Source organism: Apodemus sylvaticus, chromosome 1, assembly GCF_947179515.1.
Source record: "Apodemus sylvaticus chromosome 1, mApoSyl1.1, whole genome shotgun sequence".
Taxonomy (NCBI): domain Eukaryota; kingdom Metazoa; phylum Chordata; class Mammalia; order Rodentia; family Muridae; genus Apodemus; species Apodemus sylvaticus.
This window is the reverse complement of record NC_067472.1, coordinates 53,042,600-53,068,821: the sequence shown is the minus strand read 5'-3', so window position 1 is coordinate 53,068,821 and position 26,222 is coordinate 53,042,600. Positions and strand designations below refer to the sequence as shown.

Sequence of the window (26,222 nt, the reverse complement as noted above, 5' to 3'; positions counted from 1 at the left end):
GCTCCCTTCCTCCCCAGTCACATTCCGTGCCTCCATTTCTGACCACCTTGTGTCTCTTGACCTGGTCTCTTTATCTGATGGGAATCCCTGACCTTCGTATAGCCTCTTGCTGCTTATAGAATCCTCCATGCTGCGCAATCTCCTTCACTCTCTGTGACCACCGGGACCACTGTGTGGAGTGACTCCTAAAGATAACAACACCTGCTCAAGGTCACATAACCAAGACTGGAATTCAAGTCATCTGGCTCTAAACACAGTGGACAACATGCCAGCTTCGGGGAACTTAACTCCGTTCCCTCAGATGAGGGAGGCTTCTCCAAGCACCCATGTTGGCAGAAACACCCTTCCCATGAAAAGCCCAGCTCATTGCTTATATTTCTGTGCCTTCCCCTAAAACATCCTGAAGTCTTCTTCAGCATCTCTAGGGGTCTGCACACTGATGCTCTGTGAAGCAGGACATCATGTGGCACTGAGAGAAGGAGAGAGGGGGAGAGGCAGAGAGAGGAAGAGGGGAGAGAGGGGAGGGAAGGAGAGAGAGGAGGAGGGAGGGAAGAGGGAGGGAAGAGGGAGGGAAGGAGAGAGATAGAGAGAGGGGAACCTTCTCCAAAGCTTCTCGGAAGACTGGTTAGGATCTATGCAATCTCCAAACACTCCTAGTAGCCACAGAACCATCTTCCACGCAGCCCGAAAAGATACAACTCTCAGAAACCAGTAGCATCTCCATCAACCAAGTGAAAGGGAGGGCCCAGGGACAACAGATGAGCCACATGGTCCCCTGACCTACAGTCATGGGCTACTTCTTCTCCACACCTTTCTGGGTCTTGTATAGTCAGAAACAAGGACCACCAGCGAGAACCACCTATTCCTCCCATCTTCCCCAAAATGGGAAGGACCCAGGAGCCAGGTACAGGTTCATACCTGGGCAGGGCTCTACCCGGGACAGCAACCAAGAACCTCATGGTAGACACATGGTGTCTCTTATCCTCATCCATCATAAAGAACACCAACCTTCTTCCAGCCTTCTGCCCCCAGGCCAGCATACCAACAGTCATTAAAGCTGAGATAACAGAGACACTGCCCTACTGATCTCTCTGTGGGTATTTACCCTCATGTCTACCAGGGTTTGAGAGCTACCAGTCTTCCCTCACAGTGCTAGTCATTCCGGAGCAGTGCGCTCTAAGCCAAGGCCATTTCTCACAGCTGGGCCGGAGCCACTAGTCATGGCCAGGACATTGATTCTTCAAGCCCCCAGGACCATCACTCCAAACCATGTCAAACTCAAGGCCAGAACCATGCCAAGATCCAAGCAATGGCAGCACTTTCTCACACCCATGCCCACCGCACCATCACGGCCCAGCACCAGCTGGCCACCCACCAGCACCAGCTGCGTGCATCGCCCTCCTGTACAGAGGGTGAACCCTCCTCACACCTGGGCGGCCACCGCTACACCAAGGCGGGGGTGAGTCTTCTGACACCCTCGCCGGGAAAAATCTCGCTGCCCATGCTGAATCCACGTTGCCCACGCCCGTGCCATGTGTGTCACCATCCCCAAGCCGGTGGCCCCGGGCTCCGCGGACCTCACACCTGCCACGGGCGCGCGTGGCAGCCGCACCTCCGCCCGCGGACCTGTCGGACCGGCCACCGCGCGCAATGGACATTGCCCAGCCCTCCACCCCGCTTGCAGGGCTCCCGCGCCCGGGGCTCGGCCCGGGCCCCCTTACCTCCGGCCCGCCGCAGGGCTCGGCCCGCCGCGGCCACTGCGACCGCCACCTCCATCCTGGGCTCCCCAAGGCCCCTATTCACTAACGTTGCTTCCGCAGGGCGCCGGCGCCGGCGCGAAGGCCGCCTCCGCCCCCCGGGGGACGCTGCGTCCTTTACGTAAACCCCACTCCGCCGCCAGCGGTGACCATGGCGACGGCCGTGGGGCGGCAGCGCCCCCTAGCGCCAGGGAGGGGAGAGGCGCGCAGGCCCGAGGTGGCGGAGCCCCGGATCCCCGCGCGTGGGGGCGGTGGGCGCGGGGCTGAGGCCTCCACGGGGGTTCCGTGGGCAGACGAAAGGGGTTGGACCGCGGGCACTGAACAGGGGCACGGTAGCTTCTTGGGTTCTCCTCCTTCAGGTCCCGCGTGACAGGGTTTAGCGTGGGAGATGAAAAATAGCAAGTAGGATCACCGGAGAACTGGTTTGTTTGGGGGGAGGAAAGGAGAGAGATGGGTTCCACCTCCTACGGGGGACCTAGCAGCGTCTTGAGGAGTTGGGACACATCTTTATCTATGTCCTCTCCTTCCCCTACTCCCACCCTCCTCAACAACCCGCATAGTGCCTGACAGCAAAAGGAGAGTTTGATCAATTTTGATTTTCTGGTAAATGAAGAAGATCGCCCCTCCTGTTCTCCTTCACACACGCCCATCCAGCCATGCTCAAGTCGCTCAAGTCGCCTTCCTGAAAGCTGCTTTTTAGCAGGGCACAGCTATGCTGGTGTGCTGGGTTGGTCTGGGGAGTGGGTGGGTGGGTGCAGGCGTCCCCTTAAAGATATCAGGTCACGGCGGGAGACACGGGGTCTAAGCTGAGAGCCACAGCTGCACAGAGGGTCATGGGGAAGAGCGGCTCTAAAGGTCATGATGGTGCAATCAGGCAAGTCTCAAAAGTCCAGCAGAAAGACAGGAGAGGACAAAAGGCGAGTAACACAGAAAAGCTTCTAAAATGTTTCCTGGGCCCAGTCGCCATCCTGAGAAATCAGGACGATTGACTCTTGCTCTGTAGGCATGGAGGCCATAGGTGGACATCTGGCTGAAAGCGAAACCCCGAATCCAGGACAGACCTCTCTTGGTTGCAGAGTTCAGCCCCTCTCCAGTCGACTGGGTATCATCTATGGTTATTGCAAAGATAAGCTCTGGCTGAGGTAAAGAAAATGGATGGTGAGAACAAATACGGGCAGCTCAAGAATTCATGAAGAGGAGCTCTTGATGTCTCAGAAAGTACAGAAATCTGGGGAGGCCTTGGTTACAGTTCGGGGACTTTATCTCTAGATTGTCATGATTCATTCCAACCACACAGTCAGAGATATTATCTTGTGCTTCAAAAAGGGTCCTGCGAGTCATGGTAGATCAACTTATGCCAGGCAGAAAGTACTCTGCAAAATCAGCCCTTTTCCTTACTCATAGAAGTTCCCAATGGAAAAAGCATGGCTGTGTGGCCATCCCTAGATAGTCTACTACAGTCTACCCCCTTAGCTGTCCAGCACACTGGAAACCACACAAGTTCCTTACACACATACACCACACACCACACATCATCATCATCATCATCATCACCATCATCATCATCATCATCATCCTCCCCATGTATCCAACGCTCACCAAACCAGTTCTGACAGTCTGTAATGTGGGAGGCTAATATTACTGGGATCCTCAAGGTGATGTCCTGTTCTTGGTCAGCTGCATCATTGACTCCCATGTAGGTCATTCCACACCAGGATTATTATTCACTACGACTCATATAACCTTTGAACGCTCTCAGCTGGGTCTGTGATACGCCATGCCATAGAGAAGCTTACTAGAAATTCCGAACCTCAGACCCAGGATCTTAGCTTGATTACAAAACCCTCAGGGGATCTCTGTGCATGTGAAAGTTTGGGAAACTGTCATTGTGAAACTGGGGGAAAGGGGAAAGGGAAAGGTAAGAAAAAGTGTTTTTAATCTTGATCATTACCATTAGACACTAAACACTGAGTGTTCTATTTTGAGCATATGTGAAGTCCCGGGTACAATCACCAACCCCCAAACAGACAAAGGGTATTACTTAATTATTTAGAATTCATTAATGTGAGTGAGGAACAAGGAAACACAGCTAGACACTGCAGGCATTAATTTTGCAACTGGTTTTGACCTCCTCGAAGGCATCCATGGCTTCCTACCTCTCTGACCCCTTACTCCCCTTTGCCTTCTGTCCATGTCTCTTTTGGCTAGCAGGCTGGCCTAAGTCTTAATCCTTCGAGGCCTTCAGTGGCAATGCATAGGGACTCTGAGTCTCTGTCTCTGTCTCTCTCTCTGTGTCTCTCTCTCTCTCTCTGTCTCTCTCTCTGCGTGTGTGTGTGTGTGAATGTGTGTGTTACTGTCTACCTTATCTATCTTATTCTTTGAGACAGTGTCTGTCACTGGACCAGGACTCTCTAACTCACTGATTGGCTGGACTGTCTGACTAGTGAGCACTGGGGGTCCTCCTGTCTCTGTCTCCCTGGCACTGGGCCATTTCCAGACAAGGCCTCTCTATTTAGGCCTGGCTATCCTGGAACTCACTATGTAGACCAAGTTGACGTCAAAGTCACAAAGATCTTCCTGCCTCTGCTTCCACATGTGCCACCAGGCCTGGCTTTTTACGTGAGTGCCAGGGATCTAAACTCAAGTCACAGGCTTGCTAAGCACCTTGCCAGAGGAGCCGTCTGCCTGGCCCTTCTACTCCTCCTTCTGAGACCCGTGGCAAGGAACAGCCAGGAAGGGCAGCTGGCTCTGAACACATACTCTCTGGGCTCTGTCCTGGTGTGGTTCCGATGCCATGTTTGGCTTTTCCTCAGAGGACATTCTGGCCTGGTGCAGCTTGGTATCACTGGAGACAGCAGGGTTCTGAATGGATGAGGAGGAGGACGGAGGGAGGTACCAGAGCCAATGGCAAGTTGTAGACTGGTCCTGGTCCAGCTGCCCAGCTGGGCTCCCTAAGTTCCAGGCCAAATCTTCCTTCTGGCCTCAGTTTCCCTCTGGGTCCCAGTGGGGATAATAACATGGCTCCTCCTCCCAGGGGGCTGTGTGGATTAACTAATTAATGAGTGTGACATCGCCTGTTTCCACAAAGGGGCTGATTAACTGCTGGGTGTTGTTATTAGAAGCGATGGAGGGTGTGTGACAGGCAAAGTCTGCTGGAGACGGATCTGCTCCCTTCATGTCTTCCCCACCCCCCTCCTCCGTCTGCCCCACATTCTGCAAGCTGAACATCTTGCAAGACAAAACCAAGATGATTTTTTTTGGCACCCCCCAAAGACGGCGTATAACTTTTGCACATTTCCCCTGTGCTGGAATGTGACTCACGGCTGAGTTTCATAGTATAATTTGTCTCCAACAGCTGGCACAACTGTACCCTGCCCCAGACTCTCGCAGCAGCTGTAGACAGGGATGCTTTAGCCAGTGACTGCAAAATTCTTGAGCTGGACACCACCCCTGTGGGATTTTTTTTTTTAACTGTATTGTCCCTTGGAGACCTGGACTGGATGATCTCATCTACTATATACACATGCATACACACCCACATTCACATGCACACACACACACATGCATACACACGCACATGCACACCCACACCCACCCACGCGCACACATAAACATGCACAAACACAACAACCAACAACACCAACAATGACACCCCCCCCCAACACACAAACACACAGCCTAAGAGAGAAAGTGTCACCAAGACACTTCTAATTTCTACAAAGGCTTGGAAGAATTCAAAACGCACAGGGTTTAAAAGTATAAAGTGTCATCTGTTCATAGCTGGGGGCAGGGGGAAATACCACAACTATTACTTCACTTGGATGTAAGATATTAAATTACTAGATGAAACCATGGGTCTGTGGCATGGTGACTTTGTGGTACCCAGCCCTGGATCCTTGTAGCTAGTGTGAGAACTTTGACCACCCCCAGGAGGCAAGTCTTCCACCCCCAGGAGGCAAGTCTTCCACCCCTGAGTGTTACAAAGTACCAGCTCCCCCTGTACCCAGGCACCTCAGATGCAGGTAGGTGGGAAGAAATTGCTTGGTTGTTACCAGGTAAATAAGCTTGCTGCTGGTATCCCAAGAGGGGAATGTTGTTTATCCAAATAGCACAGACTCCACCAGCCTGGGGAGGAGAGAGCAAAGCTCTGGAGGCTGAGCTGTCAGACTCCCACAGGGAGAGAGATTAGCCAGTTGCAAAGTCTAGGAAATGCATGTGAATTGGAGTGTGGGGCACCTGGAGCCAGCATCTGGATCATCTTAGGCATCTCCAGTTGGTTTCAGACTTTCCTGCTTCTGCAAACAGTTGCTGTCCCTGCACTACTAAAGCTTTGCCTTCCCTGTCTTCCTTTAGCCTGCTGCTATGAAATAACAGGAGTAGATCACAGGGCTAACTGACTGGAGGTGGAGCCTGGGCCACATGACTTAGCTGGCATTGGAAGGGCTAGAAGACCAGCTATCATCCTAAGGGGTGAGTTCTTCCCTCCCACCAGGAAGGAAGGAGCCACAGCCCACATCTTTGACTTAAACTAAGTTAGTTTACTAACAGCGGCTCAACAGATGAATGAGAGTGTCTTGGTAAGGCTAGCAATGGTTAACACACTGGAGGAGGCCATTCTGATGGGGTTTTGCTGCTGGGAACAATAAAGGAGACCAAGCAATCTTAAGCCTCCCAGAGGAAGGTTTAGGAAGTTTCTCCACTCTAGCTTCATCCCTGTTCACGTGGGCATCACCAGAACCTTCCCTCAAATGCCCAGAGGATTGGGAGATCCTCTCATCTCATTAAGACAGCCTATTTGTAAGTGTCTGCTCCTTGGTGGGCATTGTAGTAACTAGTTTTTTTTCCTTGGGGCACTAGGGAATGACAGAAGTGTAAACACAGATGTCTCAGGAGAAAATCAGTGTGCTCACTGACTGGAATGATTCATCTGTACTCTCTGGACACCAAAAGCCAGCGTAGAGAGCCTGGCTACTTGAGGGTGTCCTTCCATCTACCTGTTTACACACTAATACTCCTGTTCACCTGCACGTGTATTCAATCTGCTGTCTACCGAATGTGCCACTTCACCCCGCCCACCACCCACACATTTACCCATCCAACCGTCTTTGCTTTCACAAACCCACCCACACACTCATTCATCTACCATTCCTTCTTTCTTTCCTTCCACAAAGCTTTGCATCGATCCATTCACTCGTCCATCTATTTATCTGTTCTTCTTTCTATCCACCGATCCATCCATTCTTCCATCTGTTCTACCTTAAATCCATTAACCCTGGCACTATCACCTATTCATCTACCTTCCAATATTTTTAAAAAATTTTTTTGCATAAAAGTGTGTGTGTGTGTGTGTGTGTGCGTGCACGCGCGCGCTTGCATGCGCACATGTGTTCATGCATACATTCCACAATGCATATGTGAGGATCAGAGGACAGCTTGTGTTCATTGGTCTAACCTTCCACTATGTGACTGAACTCAAGTCATCAGGTTTAGTGGCAAGCACCCTTACCCACCCAAGCCATCTCTCTACAACCCTCTTCTAAATATCCTTGAAAAATCCATTTCTACCCCTTTTATCTCCCAGCGGGGTGCCTTTCACTGTCTTCAGGGCAGCTACAGTGGCTCTTACCTCCCATTCGTTTCCACCCAGCTGAGTGACCTTTTATAAATGAACATCAAATTATGTCAAGTCACTGCTTAAATCCCAGCTGTGGTTTTCCATTGCTCTAAAAAAATATAGACTCCATTTTTTTCCCTTGGATATGACTGGACCATGAAAAGGCTGTGTACATGCTTACCTACTACCACAACCAAGTGAAGATTCAGAACATTTCCAGTTCCTTGTGTTCTTCACAGTCAGCATCTGCCTCCCTAGAAGCACCCATTATTTGGACTTCTGTCCTATAGACAGGCTTTGTCTGTCAATAAACCTCCTATCAATGTGATCAGAAAGGAGGTATTTCTTTTTTTTTAAATATTTATTTATTTATTTATTTATTTATTTATTTATTGTACATGAGTAACACAATAGCTGTCTTCAGACAGAAAAGGGCATCAGATCCTGTTACAGATGGTCGTGAGCCACCCTGTGGTGGCTGGGAATTGAACTCAGGACCTCTGAAAGCACAGTCAGTGCTCTTAACCTCTGAGCCATCTCTCCAGCCCCAGGAGGTATTTCTGATGGCTTATTCTTGATTGTCATCTTGACTTCATCTGGAATTAACTAAAACCCAAATGGCTGGGCACACCTATGAGAGATTTATTTTTCTTTTTCTCTTTTGTCTTTTTGTTTATTCTTTTCATTTTCTTGTCTTTTTCTTTCTTTCCTCCCCTCCACACTGGATGTGAGATTTATTACTGAACATGATTTGGGAGGATACAAGAGATCACTGTGGAAGCCCCTGGGAATGCAGGGAGCCATTTGTTCAGGAGACCACAACTGGGAATTTATTTTACCCCACAGTCATAAGGGATGAGCTGCGGTCATGTCTTCACCTGTATCTGCGTCAAACTTGGTGACGCCATATTTCTTTGAAATGTGAATTATCTCAAAGAACTTGAATTTGAACTTGGCTCTACAAAGAGCCTCTATCATGTGTTCCTTATTCTAAAGCTTGGTGCTGATGTACATGATGACCTGGTCAATGTGAACCCTGGCCACTGTCCCCTGGGGTTTACCTGTCATCCCTGGGCAGGACAACATCCTGTTGATGCAGGTGACATGAAAATGGTGGGGCCTCACTCAAACATGACTCTTTACCATGTATTTGCTGGCATACATACAGGCAGCCTCCAGGGCTTCTGAAGAAAGTTGCTCATATTCATCTGACACATGTGGCCATAAAGTGGAATTCATCAACTTTTGCCTTCTCCTGTCCCAAGCCAAAGATGAGAATCTTTGGCATCAGGGATGCCTAGGCAGAAGAAAGACTTTGAATATGGCTTCTTCTTATAATACCAGTAACACCAGTGGGGCAGTGGCCCGTGAGGACAGTAGGATCTTCAGTGGAAGGCCATCAACTTTTATTTCTATGTTACAACTATAAATTTGGTTTTCACATAGATCAATAGTTTTGTGTTTCCATGTACGTGGGAGTCCTGTGTGTAAAGGTCAAACACCAAAGTCAGATACCTTCCTCAATCTCTCACCTACATTTTTTTTTTTAATTTTTAGACAGTGTCTCACTGTGCAGTCTTGGTTGACCTAGACCTCACTACACAGACAAGGCTGGTCTCAAACTCATAGACCTCTGCCTGCTTCTGCCTCCTGAGTCCTGAGGTTAAAGGTGCACCTACTCCCACTGAACTCAGTACTTACCCATTTGACCTGGATAACTAGCCAACGAACTTCAGAGATCTGCTAGCCTCGGCCTCATTATAAGCACATTTCTCCATCTTTGGATATTTATATGGATGATCCACCACATAAACATTTTTATGTAGAGATCCAAACTGGGATCCTCGGGCATGACCGACCATTTCTCTGGGTCCCTGTCCTTTGGGAAGTCATCTGTCCCTTTTCATTGCTATTCAGTTTTCATTAGATGCATTTAGATGCTAGTGTAGTCTCCTGCTGATATAGAACTGTTTTTTTTTTAACTTCAGAACTTTTCTAAATATAGATCTGCTATTCTTTAAATGTTTGCATTCCACTAAAATTTCTGTGTTGAACTTTAACCTCCAAGATGATGCTATTAAGATGTCAGGCCCAGAGACGCAGGAGTGACAGGTATGAGCATGTGGCTGCTGTGGATAAAGGAGAATGTTGTTGCCAAGGAGGGTTGGTTCTTGGGCTGCTGGGAGGCTCGGGTCACTGCAGGGCCACCTCACCCTGTAGCAGGCCACTGAGCCTGTGACATCACTCAGCCTGCAGGCCCATGGAGTCTCCGCTCTGCTGAGGGAAGAAGAGCTCAGGACCACAGTGCTGCCCATGGGTTGTAAACACAATGGGTGTGCCTGAGGGACCATTGGAGCAGCCAGTGCATAGGGCAGGGTGGCGTACAGCAGCCTAGAACTCTCGAGGGTCCTGCCCCCTATATACTGTCTGACTCTGAACAGCAGCAAGGTGTCTGGGATGAACAATAGTTTATCTTCTGGACTGAGTCTTTTTAACAGACTTCCATGGTCTATGCTGCAGCTGGAATCCATCTTGATGTCCATGGTCTGTGCTGCGACTGGCAACATGGTGATATCCGTGTTCCATGCTGCTCCTGGCTGCTCCGGGCAAGGAAGCTTCTTTTGCAGTGGTATCGATAATCGCGGACTCGGAGCTGAGAATGAGAGACATTGAAGGCTCCTGTGACAACCCCTCCCCACTGCACACCACAAAAGAAACAGTCCAGACAGGAAGCTATTGAAGAGAGTCCTGAAAAAAATATGATAAAGATAGTTGATATATTTAGGAGAGGGATGTGGAAGGACCTCGTAGGCGGCTGGTCACTGGAAGTTTGACCATGTCCAGGCAACACAAATTGGACTTGATGTTTCGGGGGGGGGGGGGGGCGGTGCAAGGGTAAGAGGATATACCTGAGAGAAATGGGAAGCTAGTGTAATAGGGGTCCACTGTATGAAATTTCCAAATAATTAATAAAAATATGTTGGGGGAAAGATGTGGGGCTCTTTGGGAAGTGGCTATGCTATGGGCTCAGCACTTCTAAAAGAGCACAAGGGTCAGTGCCTCTGCGTCTTCTGCCGAGGGATGACACAGCAAGGGCCACTTTGATGGTTAATCTTGTCAAACCGGCAGGATTTTGAGTCATTTAGGAGATAAAATGATTAGGTATGTCTCTGAGGGGGTTTCTAGATGGGAATAATTGAGGAAGGGAAGCACATTGGGCCTGAGATCCCAAATTGAAAAGAAAGGAGAAGGTGAGTTCCTTTTCATTGGTTCTTTATTTTAGTTCCTTCCCCCTCCCCCCATGGCAAAACACCATGACCAAGGAAACTTATAAAAGAAAGCATTTGATTTGGGGTTCTTGGTTCTGAAGAGTCATAGATTCCATTACCAATATGGTGGGAAGGATAGCAACAGGCAGGCAGGGAGGCAGGCACGGAAGGAGCAGCTGAAAGCTTACATGTTGAGATAGCAACTATGAGGCAGAGAGAAAGAGAGGGAGAGGGGGGAGGGGAGAGAAGGAGAGAGGGGGAAAGAGGCAGAGAGTTAAGTAGGAATGGTGTGGAATTTCAAAACTATAAAGAACACCCCCCAGTGGCATGTCTCCTCCAAAGCCACATCTCCTAATCCTTCCCAAACAGTTCCACTAACTTGAGATCAAGTATTCAAATATATGAGCCTATGGGAGCCATTCTTATTCACATTTCACTTCGTGGTTCACACAGGCTTATAGCCATATCATAGTGAAAATGCACATAGTCCAACTTCAAAAGTCCCAGTGATCTTTCACAGTTTAATACAGTATAAAAGTCCAAAGTCTCTTCTGAAATTCAAGGTAATCTCTTAATTATGACAATCTGTAAAAAAAAAAATTAATCACATACTTCCAATATACAATGACATGGAATGTGCATTACTGTTCCAAAAGGGAGGAAATGGGACATAGTGAGGAAATTCTGGACCAAACCAAGACCAAAACCCATCAGGGCAAGCTCCTAACCCTGTAGCTCTATCTCTGATGTCAAAGCACAGATGGCTCTGCCCTTCCAGGTTTGCCCAGTGCAGCACACCTTTCTCTCTTGGGCTGGTTCCACCCTCCTGTGTGCAGCTCCCCCGGGCAGGTATTCCATGGCGCTGGCATGTCCAACATCCCGGGGCCTCCAATATAGTCCAGGCTTTCCCATCATGGCTTCACACAATGGCCTCTGAAGGCTTCAGTGCAGGGACTCCTCTGACACATGCCTAGCCTCCGTGGCTTGTCTTAACTTGAAAGGAAGATTCCACAACCTTTTTCCTCCTATATCGCTCATGGCCCTAAAGCCAGGACCACATGCCCCACACTGCCAAGTTCTGCTACCTGCTTGGGCTGGAACTCGACCCCTCCTTAAGTGACTTTCCGTATGATTTCCATTGCAGTTGCTTTTTAGAAAGAGGAACTCCCTCAGACCTTTTCCTTTCACAGGTTTCAGAGTTAACTGTTCGTTTTATATCTCTTTGTTCTGCATGCTTTTTTCACTGTAGATCTGTTTAAGAGTAATTCCCTAATTACCACATGACACAGTCAATACGAGGTTGTCTTAGAATCACCTCTGCCAATAAAAATTAGTCCATACTTCTTCAATTTAGCCTCAAGCAGACTCTGAAGCAAGGTAAAAAAAAACAAAAAACAAAAAATAAAAAACCCAGTCACAGTCTTTGCAAAAATATCATAAAAATGATCCCTTATTGTTGCTAAGCTCAATTCCTTCTGATACATCATGAGCTAGCTACCCATGGTCCACATTGTTCTCAGTACTTCTATCTGCTTAGTAAGCCAAGATGACCTGTTATCCCCACTTACAGTATTCAATCACTTTCTAGCTCAAAGCCCCAAAGTCTTCTACATTCCTCCAAAAAAATGATTGGCAGGCTTGTCATAACAATATGCCCCACTCCCTGGTACCAAGTCTGTCTTAATATCTTTTCTACTCCTGTGATAAAGCACCACAACCAAGGCAACTTATAAAAGAAAGCATTTAATTTGGATCTTACAGTTTCAGAATGGAGCAGAGTTCATGAGCACTGTGGCAGGAAGCACGGTGACAGGCACGGTGACAGGCATGGCACTGGAGCACTGGCTGGGAGCTCATATATGAAGACATCAGCCATGAGGCAGAGAGCTAACTGGGAAGAGCGTGAGCACTGAAACCTAGAGCCATCCCACCACCAGTGTCCACCTCCTCCAGCAAGGCAACAACACTTCCTAACCCTTCCCAAACAGTTCTACCAATGGGGAATCAAGCCTTCAAACATAGAAGACAGTGGGAGCCATGCTCATTCAAACCACCACAGTGAGCTAAAGCCAGCTTTCATCTCTCCGACAGTGGACGCAGTTGCTCCCCTGCGGCCCATGTTCCCATGGCCATGTCTCACTGCTGTAACAGACTATTATCTCCTGAAACCAGGAGCCTTTCTTCCTTGAATTGCTTTTGTAAAGTATTTTGTCAGAAGAACAAGAAGGATGACTAATAGGCACCATTTTGAAATCAGAGGCCAGCCTTTTCCAGACCCCGAACCTGCTGGCCCTAGATCTTGGACTTCCTTATATTTGGAACTATGAGAAATAAAATGCAATTACATTATTAGAAACAAGTATTCTCAGTGCTGTACAAAAAAAAAAAACCCACACAAAGCAAAAGTGACTTGGCAAGCCAATTTCTCTTTGTAAAAAGTGTGCACCACAACACAAACTGGACTAGCAACCACCTTCTGGAGGCCATCATGGTCCAGGGTCTGGTGTCAGCTTGCCTTTTAATCAGCCAGGTGGGCTGGTAGGATAGCTCAGTGGGTAAAGGTACTTCCCACCAAGCCTAAGTTTAATTGGGATCTACATGATGGAAGGAAAGAGTTGATTATATGCTTGTTTGTTGGTTTGTTTGTTTGATGCATTTGTCTTTTGCCTGCATGTATGCTTGTTTGAAAGAGTCAGATCCCCTGGAACTGGAGTTGTAGACAGTTGTGAGCTGCCATGTGGTGCTGGGAGTTGAACCCAGATCCTCTGGAAGAGCAGCCAGTGCTCTGAACCTCAGTTCTCCAGCCCAAGAACTGATTTTTTTTTTTTTGATTTGTTTTTTTCGAGACAGGGTTTCTCTGTATAGCCCTGGCTGCCCTGGAACTCACTCTGTAGACCAGGCTGGCCTCAAACTCAGAAATCTGCCTGCCTCTGCCTCTGCCTCCCAGAGTGCTGGGATTACAGGTGTGCACCACCACCGCCCGGCTAAGAATTGATTCTTGAAAGTTGTCCTCTGAAATCCACTTGAGTTTGAGAGTGTGTATCACACACACACACACACACACACACACACACACACAGAGAGAGAGAGAGAGAGAGAGACAGAGAGACAGAGAGACAGAGAGACAGAGACAGAGACAGAGAGACAGAGAGAGACAGAGATAGAGACAAATAAACCCACCCATGTGGTTCAACTCAGGAGGAAATGGTGATCCTTTTTATAAGAGAAACTAGTGTTCCTGTATAAACACCTTAGTACAACCCAGGGAACTGTGACTCTTGCTCACCGACTTGGAAACAGTCACTTGGCCCTTAGGGAGGAGGATTTTGTAAGTAGGAGGGCAGGGTGGTGAGTTGGTAAGGCCAGTGTATTGGAATCGGAACTGGGACTCAAACTGAGACTCTTGTCTCTGAACCCAGTGTGTATGGAGGTTAGAATGGCCAGCTTAGCCACTGTAAAAACAGGGCAGCAATGCAGGTCTGTAATTCCAGCATTGCAAAGTGGAGGCAGAAAAGCCAGGAACTCAAGGTCATTCAATGTTATATAAAGAAAAAGATTCCATCTCTTTAAAAAAAAGGGGGGGGGACATTTGATTGATTTGAACTTCAGATAAACACATTATTTGTGACCCAGACAGAGTTCTCATTTAGCCAAGCATCTTTATTTCATCTTGGGGTTGATGCAGAGTTGGACGCATAGGCTGGGGTTGACCTCTGCTCAGCCTACCTTTCCAGGGCCCTGCACTGACTGGAGTTTTACTCTGCTTGTCCCTGGACAGAGCAAGCTACCTTTGACCTGTTTGGTGTCCTTCATCCTTGGCTTCTGCACGTTGTCCAGCCTCTGCTAGGTTGCCTGTTTGCAAGTTTATTCACAGTGTCATCTGCCCTTCCAGTTAGATCTCGAGAAGGACATTTGATGTCTTTCCTCGGGTTCATCAGGAAATGGTGGTGACAGCATCCCCAAAAGCTAAAGTTTCCTGGTGCAGGACCTTCTGAAGCAGGGCCTGGAGCACTCATTCGGAAAACAGGAACACTCAAGGCCTGGAGCACTCAGAGAACAGGAGCATACTTGAAGGTTCACAGAGGCACAGAGAGGGAAAAGCACCTCAGGTTGCAAAGCACAGTGCAGGCTGTCCGAGGACCAAAACTGAAGGCTGATTGCCACCACAGGGCTCCTTTCACTCAGGGCTCTAGGAGATAGGTCCCTTCCCACAGTGCCCTACTCCAACCCATTCAAGTTGAATTCCTTCCACCAGGAACCATTTCCTGTTTCTCATCTCAGTTTCCTTTCTGGGAAAGGGTTGGCTCACAAAGAGGGAGGAGATGCAGGAAGTTGCTCCAGAGGCTTTAATCCTCCTTTAGCAAGCTGACTTCTGTGCATCAAGCCCCTACCACGTACAGGAAGGGAGCAAATGGCTATACCAATAATCACAGACTTTGCCCCTCTTTCCTACCTCTTCATTTATCTAAGAAAAAGATTACAGCTGGCAGGAAGGTCTCCACCAGCAATTCACAGCTCTGAAGTCTTCTCTGGCTTCATGGTTGGGGGGACCCTTCTATAACCTCATTTTCCAAACAGGAAAGTGGGCTTATCGGTATCAGCCTTGAGTGCCAGTATGGTGTCTAGGCACCGTCCTTGGTGTGTGGCAAGTGCTCTCTGTGACACAGGCCTTCCCCTGGGTTTGAGAACTCTTCTCAACTGAGCATGAGGACCAGACCTCCTGACATGGCAGCCAGAGGTGGTTTTTCAGGTAATATAAAGGACGAAGACTTTGGAATGGGTCCTAATCTGGAGTCTTTCACAGAACTTTCTGCCCTTGAGATCAGAGTTAAGAAGGGAAGCATGTCTTTGAACCCTATGGCACAGGAGGCAGGTGTCCATGGGGTCTCTCAGAATAGTCCATGACTCCAGGAGACCTTAGGGCCAGCCTCAGGTCTCATACACCTGTCCCTTGGAAGAGCAGCCCCTCAGTGTCTACAGAGGATGAACTCCAAGACAACAAAAGATAACACAACCCACCAATGCTCAAGTGTCTAATACATAGTGGCTAACTCAGGGACCTAGGGTGGTAATGGCCAAAGGGCCACCCCAGTTCATTGTCTCATGCCAAAGAAGATTAAGGAGACATATACAAAAGTGAGAAGTGTGGACATGGTTTTAGGAAGGAAAGTGAGAAACATCCTCAGGGGTGGCAGGGGCTCTGAGAGAGGAACCACCGTGTTGTACCCGTTGGCAGGAGTTTAGAGATCCCATGGTGGAAAGTGGCTGAGACTGAAATCATCTTTATTGGGATTTGCCTTTCTTTTTTCTTTTTTCATTTTTCTTTTTCTTTTAGCAAATCTCAGACTGGGCCAATAAGGTGTCCGTATGCACTATGCATGTGCCCTTGGTCCAAATCCCCAAATCCCCAACCCAAGATTAATTTGTCCACTGGATGGCGGGGGGGGGGGGGGGGGGCGGGGAAGACACCTGTACAGCATGCTCTGGTTCATAGCCTACCACAGCCCTGCCCTTACTAAGGGAAGTTGGCTCCTATCCCAAAATGGTCTCTCTCTCTCTCTCTCTCTCTCTCTCTCTCTCTCTCTCTCTCTCTCCCACTCTCCCTTCTCCCCTCCTATGGCTTCTCCCTCCTCCTTCTCTACCTCCTTTTCCTCTTCCTTTTCTTCCTACACACTCCTCTCTCCTCCTCCTTCCCTTCCCCTTCTTTTCTTCCTCTTCCTCGTTTTTCTCCCCTCATGCTTTTCTCTCCTTCCTCCTTTCCCTTCTACCTCCTCCTCTTCCTCTTCTTCCTCTTCCTACTCATTTTTGTTAAGTGTACTCCTAAGGGTAGATGTTTGGGGTGCGTTGTGATCCATGTTTCCTGCTTTTCAAAGTGGCTTTCTCATTTTACTCCCACCAATTATGGGAAGCGATTCTGGTCACTTCACAACCCTTGCCAGAAGTCTTTTCTGTCTTAGCCATATTTCCAGGCACCTTTTGGGCGACATGGTTCCAATCTGCTTATTTTTCCATCTGCTGGAATGGTTCCCCTGGTCACATCTGGTTGTCTTGGCCTGGCTTCCAACCTGGGGGCACCTTTCTGTAGGATGAACAGTGGCCTCCTCCTGAGGGTGATTTAAGCCCTGCCCATAAAGCCTGTGGAATGGCGTGCTAATGAGTGGCACCTGCTAATGAGTGACATCAAGTTCTCTATATTAGTCTGGTTCTATTGTGAGTCACACAGGGCTATAGACTATGGAGTTATGAAGAAAGATGGCTTAGGGGCTAGAGAAATGACATAGCAAATACAGACACTTGCTGCTCTTACAGAGGATCAGCTTTAGTTCCCAATATCTGCATGGCCCCTCACAACAGTCCGTAATTTCTGTTCAGGGTACCCAATACTCTCTTCTGGCCTTCTTGGGTACCACACCCCATGCTGTTTATACATACACACTGGCAAAGCACTCAGACACATAGTTTTAAATAAGAAAGAAAGGAAGGCAGGCAGGCAGAGTTATTTTGATTCAGTTCTAAAAGTCCATCCAAGGTCAAATGCCTGCAACTGTTGATGGCCTTCTTGATGGTAGCATCCTTGAGCAACATATGACGTCATGTGGTGAGACAGGAGAGAGAGCGTGTGGATATGAGTGAGCACAAGCGCATGCATGCATGAGTGTGTGTGTGTGTGCGTGTGTGCGTGTGTGCATGTGTGTGTGTGTGTGTATTTGTTTGAGTGTATGTGTATAAGTGAGTATGTGTGTATGGATATGAGTGTGTGTGTATGTATATATATATATATATATATGTGACTGTGTGTAGTGTGTGTATACGAGTGAGTGTGTGTGTGTATAAGTGAGTTTATGTGTAGTGTGTGGGGATACGAGAGTGTGTGTGCATGCATGCATACATGTGTTCTCTCGGTCTTCTTGAAAATCTAGTAGGATTCAATCATGAGGTCTTCACCTAACAACTTTATCTAACTCTAATCTCTCAGGGGCCACACACCTTTGGACATATGGTCAGATTACTTCCATCGCTTAATATAAAGAGGACTGTTTCAGGACCTGAAACTACAGGGAACATATTCAAAACATCCCCAAACTACAGTCTGATTCAGTCAAAGCCTATCTCTAGATCCTGCACTGTCAGGGCATTAGTGGCATAGATCAAGACTGTGGTAGGGACCCAGATTCTCCTCAGTGGGACACCTGGAACCTGGGGCATTGTGGGGTTGAAGCATCAACTTGCCCTCTTGGTGCCTTGTAGGCAGCCTCACTGGAAAGCATTTGGCTGCTATAGCACACACTGGTTCTCAAATGTATGCATATGCCCTAGTGATTAATTCCATCCATTCCCTGAAAAGCATTCCAAAATTTGCAGTCATCTTTTGTGCTGTGTTTTCTGAGCCAATGAATATATCAAAATTCAACTACTGGGCTAGCGAGGCAGCTCAGTGGGTAAAGGCTCTTTACACCAAGAATGATGACCCAAGTTCAATTCTGGGACCTACATGGTAGAAGGAGAGAACCGACTCTTGCAGGTCCATCTCTGGCCGCTACATGGGTGCCGTGACATGCAAATGAATACTTGTAATTTGATTCAGCTACTAGAGGCTGGAGAAAAGGCTCAGCCATTAAGAGTAAGTACCACACTTACAAAAGACCCAAGTGTGGTTACCAGCACCCATGTCAGGTGGCTCACGCCATCTGTAGCTCCAGCTCCAGGAGATCTAACACTTGCTTCTGGCCTCCTTGGGCACTGTACTCGCATGTGCACAGACCCTATCCCACATATGCATGATTTTAAAAGTAAAAATAGATGAACAATTCAGCTATTGATAAGCAACGAAATAAGAGAGATTGGAATTTAAGAATTCTGAAAGTAAGAGGTAGGCCCTGGATGTAAGTCGGCCAGGCTATTCAGGGTTTATGTGATACAGAGGTGTCTGTTCTCCATCTCCCAGGCTCCCTCTCCCTGTGAGATCCTGTTAACACGGCAGCAGAGCCCAGCGTCCTTCGTGATCTTTCTAAGACTCTCCAATGGCTATTTACAATCTCCCACCACCTCTTGGTCCACCCTGCTTCTCTTTCTGCCCAGGATGCTCCATCCAGTGTAGCACAAACCAAGGAGTGTGGTGCACACCTGATATAATGGCACTTAGGAGGCGCCAGGAGGAAGGATCGAAGTTCAAGGTCATCCCAGACCCATAGCAGGTTCAAGGTCAGCCTGGGCTACACAAAACCATATCCAAAAGATATTAAGGGGGAAGGTTGCTACTTGATGAATGATTGTCTATTTTGAGACAGGGATTCATGTAGTCCAGGCTCACTTTAAATGCACTGTGTAGTCAAAGCTGGCCTTGAGCCCCCAACTCTCCTGCCGCTACCTCCCAAGTGATAGAATTACAAGTGTGTACCACCACACAAGGGTATAATGTCTTATTAAATCAACCACGCCCTCTGTACAGATTCTGACAGGAAACTCTGGGTGTCCTCCAGTCTCAACCTCCATTGCTGTCTAAGTCACCATCAGCATTAACTGGGTGTCAGTGCCAGGCCAGCCTCTCTGGCCTCCATCCGCCGAGGAGCCACCGAGTCCCAGGATGCCCATCCTCCCTGTCCTCATTATTCTGCAGAGAAGTGACTTTGTGGATAGCAACCTGTGGGAGGAGCTTCTGGGCATGCCTGGCCCTATTTGTGCAAAGTGTCTACTGATTTATCCCAAAGCAGCCTGCGGGTATTCCCACTGGGCCAGAGACCATGACGTTTCATAGATGAATGTCAGGTTCCAGGATGGGACCATCCAAAGCCCACCTGGCCTGGGTATGGAGGGAGACACCTGACCCTCTGCCTCACCATGGCTCAGTCTTGGATGGGAAGAGCTTCTTCTCTGGAACCTCTCAAATAGAACATTTTGCTCCCCTCCCCCCAGCAGCCACTTTCCTCTGGCCAGTTCCAGGCCTGGGTGGGAACAGTTTTCTAGAAGTATCTTAGAGATGTCAGAACAGAATAGGACGTCATGGGCACAGCATGATGGAGAGGAGGTGGGTGGTGGGAGCTGGCAAAGATGCCGACTGGACATTCCAGAGAGAAGAGGCCTCAGCACCAAGGCAAGGAGGCTGGGTGACAGCACATGAGGGGACAGCCTAGCTAAACCACACAGGTACTTTTTTCTAGACCTGAGAGAATCTGGAAAAGACACTGACAGGAGTGGGCAAAAAGACCAGTCTCTCCTTGGGGGAGAAGGAAAGGCTCCATTTGACAGAACAGCAGTGGAGGTAGATTCCACATCCCACAGGCGAGTGAACAGCTGAGTATTTCACCTCAGCGGCAGACTTCTTCCGGCTGAAGGCTGATGGCCGAGGCCCATTCAGAAACGGGCCTCCTGAATTATACAAATGTGGGCTCTGGAGCGGGTTTGCAGGCTGGACCTGGCTCCTATGACAAATGTTTCCTAGTGCTCCCTTCTCTGAGTAGAAATGAAATTCATAAATAATCTAACCTGTGTGCACATATGCTTTTAAACAAATGAAAAAAATTAATGTAATATCCTAACTACACCATGAAGGAAAAAATGAAAAATGGTTCATAATAAAATAATACGAACTTCAGGATGCAGGGTGCAGACCGATTAGACAAGGTAGATGGGTTTCATGGCCTCACATTTGCTCGTAGAGAAGCAACCGTGAGGGCCACAGCAGCCACAAGGACAGTGGACACAGGTGGCTGTGAAGCTGACTCAGACCCCACGAGCCGCTCTGTTGCCAGTGACATGAATTAGGCACTGAATCCTGGCAAAATGCCAAACAAAACAAAGGACAATCTTCTCTCTGAGCACACAATAGTCTCGTTCCCAGAAAATTCTGTGTGTGTAAGAAGCGTGAAAGATTACTTCGTGTTTATATATAAACAGGTCATACTCGTGCACACACAGATGCACACAGCTATTGTGACCAAGAAGATGTCCTTGCAGATCTCCCAGAGTCCTCTGAGGAGCTGGCTGGGACTCATTCAGCGATTGTTCTTTGAGCCACGTGTATGATAACAGCCTCAAAGAGAAGAGGGTAAGGGCCAATTTCTGGTGGCTGGGAGGGCGGTGGAGAGACCTTGTGAGTGGGTCCTGGGAAATAGCATCGGAGCAGAGCTAACTGGAGGGATCTGGCTGCTGCTAACTCCCTGAGATGTACTCGGCAATAGCTGCTGAGCAGAACAAAGTGTGTGTTCTGTGAGAATTTTGGAAGCTGGGCTATCTCCCCCTCTCCATAGCCACACCATCCACAAGTCAATTATATACATAGTGAATGGCCAATAAAGATGACGCTCACACCTCTTAGTCACCAGGCACTGGGACCCACCTTCAGCTCATATAGCCTTCAATGAGTCCTGGGAGTCAGAGCCTGCCCTCAATGTCATATATAATGGGGACATTAACAAACTAGGGATATAGCTCAGAGGTAGAACTCTCTTGTTTAGCGAATCCAAAGCCTTGTGTTTGATTACTACTACTACTACTACCACCACCACCACCACCACCACCACCACAATAACAACAACAACAGCAAGAAAGCAACAGCATGGGAGACAGGGTTAATGGAAGCCTGGAGAAGCAATTCCTTTCCCAAGGCCAGGCAGTTTATACTGGAAGAGTTAGGGCACTGGGCATACTAGAGGAGCACGCCACCAATCAAGCCACACCCCAAGCTGATAAATAGAAGAGCCTTTTAAGGACTGGGGCTGTAGCTCAGTGGCAGAGCCCTTGCATCGAATCAAAAAGGCCACGGGTTCGATCTCTTGTAACAAAAAATAAATAAAAGGACCTGGCATGGAACAAAGCCTGCAGTCCCAGCTCTCCAGCAGCCCAAGCAGAAGGATTGCTGGAGTCTAAGCATTTGAGCTCTTGTTTCAAAATAAAATTAACACACTTTTGTTACCCTGGAAGTCTAACACGCAGATGAGAGAAAAGAAAAAAAAAACAGGAAACAAAGCTGTCATTCTGTGCCCCTGGTAAGTCTCGCTGTGAACACCTTATTGTCTGGCCTTTTTATGAATGTGAATATTCTAATCAATATGAGATCCTACTATTGTCTGCTATCAATAACAGTTCCAGCCTCTTCCTGCCAACCCATCTATATCTTTCTTCTTTAAAAACTACTTATTTGGTTAAAACATGTGTTTGTATGTTCATGTCTCCATTTATGTGAACCACATGTGCTCAGATGCCCAGGTATCCTAACAGATACCTAGAGGCCAGACAGATCTCCTGAAGGTTAGACAGATCCCTAGAGGCTACACAGATTCTCTGGGGGCTATACAGAGCTCCTGGAGGCTACACAATCTCCTGAATCTGGAGTTGTAGATAGTTGAAAGACACCTGTTGTGGGTTCTGGAAACTTTAACACTGGTCCTCAGGCTTAGGGCTTGCTAAACACTTCTCTAGCCCTCAGCTACATCTTTCCACTCCACAGTCTACACTCAGGTTCCTTCATTGTCCCCAATTATCCCTCATGCTGATTGCTGGAAATATGGGTCCTCTTGACACCACAAGGCCTCCAGGTGTGGGCCTTCAAGTCTCAGCTTTACCAGTCCCCGTGTTATAAAGATCTGGAGGACTGAGGCAGCTGCATCCCAGACTCTAGAATCCCCTGGAAAAATGGGTGTCTGGGCTTGCCTGTGAGGGATCATCAGGATTCTGTTGACTGATGTGGAAAGACCCATTTTGCTGTGGGCACTACCATTCCCAGGCAGGGGTCTGGGCTTCGTGAACAGGGGTCTGAAGAACAACTTACCTCTATCTCTTCCTGGGGATGAGATGTGACCAGCTGCTCTGAGCTCCCCCTGCCTTGATTTCTCCCCCATGGAGGATAATATTTGAGATGTGAGCCAAGATAAACCCTTCGTCGTGGAAGTTGCTTTTGTTAGAGTGTTTTAATCAGTGACAGGAAATGATACTAACTTTCACCTTGGGACTGACTTATTTTGTTCATTTCATTCCTTGTCGTCTACATTTATAGGCGGGAGCCATTCGGTGTATCAGTCACAAAGGCATCATATTTGACAGTTTAAGGGAAGAAAGGCTGATTTGGACTCACGGTTTTGGAGGGTCCAGTTCATCATGAGGTAAACCAGGTTTGAGGCATCCAGAGTGCATGATGGTGACTGAAGTCATGGGACAGTTCCAGAGACAGAGAGAACCAGATGGGAGTCGGGTAATCTTCAAACACATACCCCTAGTGACCACGGCTGTCAGCCAGGCCCCACCTCCTAAAGGCTTCATAGAGCCACAAGCCAGGTCCTGGTCATTCAAAACATGAGGCTATAAGGAAGCGTTTTAGATCCAGATACAGGCTTACAGAGGCCTGTTATTCTGGCTACTTGGGAAGCTGAGCATAAGGAGCACAGGTTCAAGACTGGACCAAGAAACTTAATGAGACCCTGTCTTTAAAGAGAATGGTAGAAAGAGATCTGTGAAGACAGCTAAGTGCTTGGCCTGGCTTACATCCCCAGTGCTGTGGTAGGAGCTGTGGGGGTGAGGAAACCACAACTTAGCACATCTATACCCAACAACAGAGTTGGTGGCATCTCCCACTAATATTCCTGGGGAGGCAGAGTGAGAGAGACCTGCAGTCTGTGGTAGAGGCGTGTCCCAGCCGTAAGGTGCTTTAAACATCTTGCTTGGGTTTTACAGCACAGGAATGAGGACTTAAGAGAAGTCTCTAGACCTTCAAATCCTTGCAGCTTAACATGGGTCTTTTTCTCCATCCCAACACCCATGGAACCTGTTTGGAACATCTGTCCAGGGCCGAGATGCATGCGAATAGGAGCCTCATTTCAGGAAATGGGGCTCCCAGAGCAAAGTGACCAGATATGGGACATTCTCTCTGTTTGCCCGGAGCCTGGCCTCGGGGCTCTGCCAACCTTCCCCTTCTGAGCATTTGGCTTTAGAGAGCTCTGGACCTGGCCTGTAGGCCACCCCCAAACCCCCTCCCTGCTGCCCCACCCCCTGCCACACTATTATCCAGAGAAAGCCCTGTGCCTATCCTTGCCTTTTAGAGAGAGCAGCTTTGTACTGGTGTGGGGTTGTGGACACAGATGTCAGGTCCCCAGGATCTGCCAGCTCAGCAGGACTCAGGGTCCCCCTGGGAAGGAGGGGCCTTACTCCAGGCAGCAGAGGACACTGGACAGGAAGCTCCGGCCCCACTTCCCAGCAGCATCCGTTTTATTTTACTTTGGAGTAAAGTGAGTCTCAGAATCTGGGAGGTCCAGCAACCAATGCAGGGAACTTGCCCCTCGCCTGCCACCGTCTGCTTCCATCCTGCCATGCTAGCCACGTACTGCATGGCTGCCTGATGTGAGCCTCTTTAAGTACTCACTAACAGGGACTGGACACAAGGTTCAGTCGGGATGGTGCAAGCATTAGGACCAGAGTTTAAATCTCAGAACCTACATAGAAAAAGGTCAGGCATTTTCAATAGTCCTTACTTGGAATCCCAACACTGGGGAGGAAAAGACAGGAAGGTCTCTGGAACTCCTTAGCCAGCCCGACTAACCTACTTGATAAGTTCCAGGCCAGTACCCGAGGAACAACACCTGAGGCTGTCCTCTGACCTCTACACATAGTTGCACACCACACACACACACACACACACACACACACACTAATAAAAGTGAGTAGCTGTATTACTTTTCTGTTGCTGTGAGAAAACACCAGGACAAGCCAACTTACAGAAGAGGTTATTAGGTTTATGGTTCCAGAGGAACAAGGGTCCACAATGGCAGAGCAGAAAGAAGCACAACAACAGATTACAGACGTGGCGGTGGCGGGAACAGAAAGCTGAAAGCTCACAGACAGAACCAGAAGCCCAAAGCAGAGCGAGCAAACTGGAAGTGTCCAAAGGATCTTTTTGCTTTCAAGGCCTGCCCCCAGTGATGTTGAGGTCCGTCCAAAATCTGTACCCCCTATACCTCCCCAGACAGCACTAACAACTGGGACTCAAGTGTCCAAATACCCGCAACTATGAGGAACCTTTCTCATTCAATTCACCACAGCAATAGAGACAGAAAATCGGCCAGCAGCTCTCTCTTTACTTCAGCTCCTAAGAATGATAAGACTCTGGCTGTTTATCAAGAGAATTGTGTGGGCAGAATGCCTGCTTCTCTGATGTAACTGTGGGCCACACCCTGGTCTATGCATCTAATACAGAGATTATTTAATCTGCACAGCACAGGCAGCTATTGTTACTATTCTACAGATGAGGAAACTGAGCCCCAGAGAAGTTTAGGTCTACCTTAGGCCACAGACACGATGAGACAGAGCTAAGTTGCTTCGTTTTGAAATATTGAGGTGAAGAATCTCTACCCTTAGACTAAGACTTGACCACAACCCTCAAAATTCTAGACATGATCACGGAACACCCCGCAGGGAAATCCTCTCTGTTCAATCAGTCTTTGCCCTTGGGCTGGGCCTTTAAATTCTCAGAGGAAAGGAAAGTCATTAAAGCTGACTGTCTCCAACTCAGTCTAAGAATGTGTGTTAGGCAGCTAATGCTGCACTGATACTGCCTAACCAACATCCCAAAGCAGCTTGGTCTACATCAGCATCCGGTGTTCACCCTCTACAGCACAGTCTCGCTTGGCTGCATGGCTACGCTCCAGGAGGCAGATGTTCCCATTTTTTCGTTGAAAAATACCTGAAGGATAGGTTCAAGGATGAAAGCTTTCTTTGATTCATGGTCTCAGAGGTTTTGGTTTATTATTGGCTGGAGTCTCTGGGCTCTCAGGGAGAGATAACAATATGGCCGCAGGGGAATAAGAAGGAAAAAAAAACAAACAAAACAAAACAACGACAACAACAATGACGACGACAACAACAACAACAACAACAAGACGACTGTTCACCTCTAGGAGACAGAAGAGAATCCCTGAGGCAGGGCTTCCCTCTGCTTTCTTCCCAGCTATGAGCAGGTTCCTCTCACATCAGAGACGGCACCCCCCTTAGTAAACCCGCTCTAGAGTGTCCTTCCAGACACACCCACAAGTGCTTGGCTATCCCCTTAGAGCTTCTCAGGCCGGCGTGGCCACAGGCACAGCGCGGCCACAGGCACAGCGCAGAGTTGTCTCTTCCTGCGGTGCTGCATCAGCCAACAGTGCGCACGTGCGTGCCTTTGAGAGCTTATTGTGGAGATTGGCTCACACGACTCTGGAGGCTGAAGAGTCCCACAACGAGCGAGCTGAGCCAGAGAAGCCGGGGATGAGCCTGAGAGCCGAGGGATGAGCAAGAATCAGGAACGTGGCTGTCCGAGAGCAGGAGAACGTGTCATCTTGGCTGAAGAAGAGAGAGCTTGCCCTTTTTCCTCCTCCGTCCTTCGGTTCGGGCCCTTGGAGGACTGGCTGCATGGTGGTCAGCCCTGATTATCAGTTGGGGTAGATTCACCTAGAGGACGAGCCTCTAAACACATCCGCGGGAGTTTCCGGATTAGGTTCATTGAGATGGAAGACAAACCCTGAATCGGTGGCACTATCCGGTGGGCTGGGGTCTTGGACTGAATAAAAAAGAGAACGTGACCAGCATGCACCCCTGCTTTCCGAAGGAAGATACAATGTA

General features: G+C 48.4%; 1 protein-coding gene and 1 pseudogene across 1 annotated transcript in view; both read right to left on the bottom strand.

Moving 5' to 3' along the window:
• The window catches only part of Dagla (diacylglycerol lipase alpha), a 58,920-nt gene extending 57,098 nt beyond the window's left edge, over positions 1 to 1,822 (bottom strand). The window contains exon 1 of the mRNA XM_052190165.1: positions 1,722 to 1,822. The gene's annotated coding sequence lies outside the window, so the exon portion shown is untranslated. The remainder of the gene's footprint in view (positions 1 to 1,721) is intronic.
• A 6,286-nt stretch (positions 1,823 to 8,108) lies between these two features.
• LOC127671740 (60S ribosomal protein L10-like) overlaps positions 8,109 to 26,222 on the bottom strand; it is a 61,349-nt pseudogene continuing 43,235 nt past the window's right edge.